This window comes from Nuphar pumila, chromosome 1 (assembly GCF_984573655.1).
Source record: "Nuphar pumila chromosome 1, dmNupPumi1.hap1.1, whole genome shotgun sequence".
In the NCBI taxonomy this organism is placed as follows: Eukaryota; Viridiplantae; Streptophyta; class Magnoliopsida; order Nymphaeales; family Nymphaeaceae; genus Nuphar; species Nuphar pumila.
Window position 1 is genome coordinate 169775951 of NC_143249.1, and position 5055 is coordinate 169781005.

Genomic DNA, 5055 nt, shown 5'->3' on the forward strand with positions numbered 1-5055 from the left:
GACCCCCACACCCACCCACCCGCAATCGGTAGCATTCTTGGAGATTTCATTATAGTTTAGGTGGAATGTCTTAGCAAATATGAATAGAAATTGGGTTATTTACATCATATTGGCCAAGTATAATTTAAAAACCAAAGGTGAGACAATTTCACAAGTTACGACTCACCATACATCATCTGAAATGTTTTCCAAGTCAAAGCAAGCAGCAGGGAAGGCGGCCAAACTCTTGTTGATAGTTAGGTGCATTACTTTTTGTATTATGATAAAGTACACTCTTGTTGATTGTTAGATGCATTACGTTATTAAGATACAGCACAGTATTGTTGATTTTTAGATGCATTATGTTAAAGGGGTAGATATTCTTTCTCTCTCATAAATGAGAAATAAGACCATTGCAATTAACACTCTTTCTCTCTCATAAATGCTCTGTTAAAAGAAAATTTATCTTTCTCTCTCTCATAAATGCATTCTTTATCTCCTTCTCTTAATGAAAGGTACAAGCTATAATGGCATGAGGAAAAAGCTAGGCTGCCCAGGGGATAAGTGCAACCAATAGGGGTACGAAGATAGGAACGACACAGGGGATGAGTGCAACCGATAGCTGCCGGCCAACGTGATCATTTGTGCTTATGGTTAGTTGATTCAAACCAATCTGACCAACAACCATTCCCTCCAAGTCCAACTAACCCAGGGCATTATCGTCAACTCAAATTCTATCCATTCTGTACAAGTAATCAAAGCTCACCCCTCCAGCCCCAGTCCAGCTGAAACACAGAGAAAGAACCATAACAAAGAGATCGAGGAAGATGGCAGGCACCAACAAAACTTCCTCATCGACTGAAAACACCTCTTTATCTTCATCATCATCTTCTTCCTCTGTGGGGTCGGCTAACAAGACGTTTGCAGGATTGTCGAACCTGCTGAAGCTGCTCCCCACTGGCACTGTCATCGTCTTCCAATTCCTCTCGCCAGTCCTCTCCAACAACGGCAATTGCCATCCCGGCAACAAGTACGCCATGGGAGCGCTCCTCATCCTCAGCGCTATCGCCTGCGCCTTCGCCTGCTTCACTGACAGCTTCACTGTGTCCGACGGCAAAACCTACTATGGCATCGCCACCTGCAAGGCCATGTACGTGTTCGGCTTCTCCTCCTCCGTCGACCATTCTTCCTATCACTTGCTCGTGGGCTCCTCTTCTTCCTCCTCCTCCTCCGTCAACCTTTCTTCCTACCGCTTGCGGTTCGGCGACTTTGTCCACGCTGCCTTCTCTGTTTTCGTCTTCGCGGTCGTCGCACTCCTCGACTCCGACACCGTCGACTGTTACTACCCGTCCTTGCAGACGAAGCAGAAGGCCCTAATCATGGCTCTCCCACCCGTCGTCGGTGCGCTTGCTAGTTTCGTTTTCATGGTCTTCCCCAACAAGCGCCATGGGATAGGCCACTCCGTGGTCACCTCCCGCGACTAGGAGTGCAGTTACCAAAGTAATTAAGAAGTGGGTGCAAGAAGTTAAGCTCAAGACGGGAAGCAAGAAACAAGTGTTTTATGAAATAATATGTAAAGCGTGAAACTTTTGGATGCGTAACTGTGTTTTGGATTTATGAAATTCGAATCCAATTTCAGCAAAATTCTTCTATCAGAAAACAGGAAAAAAATTGTTTTTTTTTTTTAAGTGTTTAGTCTTAGATGCCACCAGATTCTATGAACCTAAACACACACTATAGGGGAAGCAAAAGAAGTGTCGATAAAAGTCAAATAGAAAGTGATAAAAAAAGTAAATAAAATTTGTTTTTTTTATTTAAATGTATCTTTTGATTATTTTATTATAAAACTGCCATTTTACATGTTCTTTTCATAATAAATACAGAATTTGATACTCTAAAATCAAAAATACAGAATTTGAAAAAAAATTAGTTCTTCCAAGAGAAATGCTATGGCGACCTTCAATGGGAAGGTCTGACTTATAGGCATTGGAAGCCTCTCTCGATAGAACCAGCAAAGGGTGTTCTTTTGAATGCAAAATCGGACTCTCTCTTTAAATAAATAACTGAATTAATGTACAAAAAGAACAAAAAATTAACCATTTTCATTACGGAATAGGTGTTTGTTCATGGTGAAGCTCCTCGGTGTAGCCAGACCTTATGCAAATTAGGTGGACTGCTGGACTTGGTTTTTCATGTTTTCTCAAGTTTAATTGACAGAACAGATGCATTTTTTGTACTTAAATTCATATGATTAATTGACTCTTGGATCAACCTATTCTGACATGTGACAAGGTTTTTACAAGATTTAAAAATCATTTTTTTAAGGAAAAGTAATGGATTAATCGGTAAATAGGTCAAGTTACATCGGGTAACGAGGAATCACCACCACAAAATGGTAAAAAAAAAAATTTAACTACAAAGCAAATAGAAACCATGAGACAGCCGTGATGGACAGCCACTACTTACAACCACCTTCCCAATTTACTGCAACCCCCCATGCTCAATGAGACCTCGCCCGGCCTTTCACCTTGTTAACCAAGCCGAGTTTCTGCTTCATTTCCTGCAGGATGACACTTTTTGATGATGCAGTCAGTCTTAGTTTGATGGACTCCACAACCACCCGGAGGGTTTGTTCATCCTCAAATGGGTTCGTAGAATCCTGTGTTTGGGTTCCCTCTAAGTTCTATAATATTCAATGCTATGAAATTTTTATAAATATGCAATGCTTAAAAAATCATGTTTTTTATCAAAAAAATCACAATCCAAGTGAAGAATCAACAAAGCATTTCAGACTTTTATGTGGTCAGGGAAAGCGCAAAAAGAAATGATGCACTTAATCCCTTGGCTAGCTATCACATGTTCCAAACGTGATGGTCGGTTGGTAGTCCATGAGCTTGGAAGGTGGAATGGATCTGCGATTGCCCATCCAGTCGGGTTGCCCAGGAGACCTGCGATGTGCTCTATCTGTGATTTCCCATCTTAGCTGAAGATACCGTCCAGGTCACTCTGCAAGCCCCTAAAAAAATTCGCTGGTGGATCTCCATCCAAACCAATCTCCATGCTATGAGGATCCAAACACGCCAAACAAATTTCCATTGATTCCATGATTAGTCCAGATGCCTCACGATCATAGGATCCCTTGGAAACTCCAAGCTCTCCAATTCCATATGTAAATCTCCCCAGGCCTGATTTAGCATAGTTCGAATGAATCCACAATCCCAAAATAAATGTTGCAGTGATTCCTCATCCTTCATGCATTAGGTGCACCGGCTAGCAAGATTGGATGCTGCGTTTCAGGTGCACCTTCCTTTCAAAATAAGCCACTCCATTAGGGGAACTCCTAAGTGTCTGCCCCCTCCCCCACACATTGATTTTATGGGCAGCCAAGGAACTGACGGGTTGGCCAGCGCTTGGTAAAAAGAGAGAGGGTTGTGTATGTTCGCCCCCGATGATTCACTGAATCCCACGCCTGTGTTTGGGGCTTTGAATGAGCACCACGTATACAAGCACATGGGGCTCGTATTCCTGTGTATTGACATAACTTTGCATTGGACTCTGGTGTTGTTGCAAAGACTTAAGTACCCTTTATTGCTATTCTTCTCATAAAGTGATGGTTTGAGAAAATGACAAAAATGCCCTTCATTCAAAAAAGAAAAAACAAATAGTTCAAAAAAAGGACAAACATGTCCTCCATCCAGAAAGTCGAGGATGATGTTGACTCTTCAAAGTCTTCTTCTTTTTCTGTTCAAAAAAGGGACAAACATGTCTTCTTCTTCTTTCTCCGTAAAACACTGTAAAACCCTTTCTCTCTCTAGAGAAGAAATCAAGGGAAACAAAGAGTTCTTCCTGGAGAAGGCCATGAACATCAACCCTCTCACTCTCTCTCACTTCTCTCTCTACTTCTGTGCACATCCAACAGATGATCCTACATTGTTCCATCGTCATCTTCTTCTTCTTCCTTCTTCGTAAAACATTGTAAAACCCTCTCTCTCTGTAGAGAAGAAATCAAGGGAGGTAAAGGGTTCCTCCTGGAGAAGGCCATGAACACCAACCCTCTCACTCTCTCTCCCTTCTCTCTCTACTTATGTGCCTGATTTAGATTTTTTGCCCTTACAGGAGGGGGGTCCGGGGGCTCCCCCCAGCGCGGATCCCGCTGCGCGGTCAGCGGGCGGGGTCCAGGGGGGCCGCCCCTGGCGGGGGGCTCGGGGGGCAGCGCCCTCCGGACCAAATTTTTTTTGGGCCTTCCAACAATGATTTGTAGTATTATCGGGCTTTCCTACAGCAATTTGTAGTATTTGTAGTGTCTTCCGTAAATCGTGAAACGCTATAGCGATTTGTAGTGTCTTCCGTAAATCGCTATAGCGATTTGTAGTGTCTTCCGCAAATCGCTATAGCGATTCACAAATCGCTATAGCGATTGTGTCTTCCGCAAATCGCTATAGCGATTCGCAAATCGCTATAGCGATTTGTAGTGTCTTCCGCAAATCGCTATAGCGATTTGTAGTGTCTTCCGCAAATTAGGACCAACTTGTCAGAGCCATATCTCCCTAACCGGAGGTCATATTCCAAATCCGTAAAAAGTGGTGTCTTCGTTATTAAGTCTAGTTTATTTTTGTAAATTTTCAGCAATTTCTATTGTCATTTCATTCCCCATTTTAACTTCAACGATACATTACAACCACAATCATCAAAAGAAAGATTGCCCAAGCTAAGAGTCACCGTTCTCGCCCTCCTCCTCGACAGCTACCCAGTCGGTGCAGTCGCGCTGAGGATAGCCAGCAGAAGCTCCACCACGTCGTCTTCCTCTCCCTAGCGAGGAGGTCTCAGCGGAGCCGTCGTTCCGGTGACGGGTGTTCTTCAAGTTGAATGATGCTACCCACGCTGGGAGGAGCCCCCAGACCCTCCTCCTGTAAGGGTAAAAACTTTGAATCAGGCTCCACAACAGTAAATGTGCAGGTCAGTCGGTGCTTGATAGAGCAATGTATGATCTTCTAATGGATGTGCACAGAAGCAGAAATAGAAGGGAGAGAGAGAGAGAGAGTGAGAGTTGAATGATGCTACCCACGCTGGGAGAAA

At 43.3% G+C, this 5055-nt stretch overlaps 1 pseudogene; it reads left to right on the forward strand.

Annotated features, from left to right (window-relative positions):
• Positions 1–433: 433 nt before the first annotated feature.
• LOC149851246 (protein DMP2 pseudogene) lies at positions 434–2621 on the forward strand (annotated as a pseudogene).
• The last annotated feature ends 2434 nt before the right edge of the window (positions 2622–5055 follow it).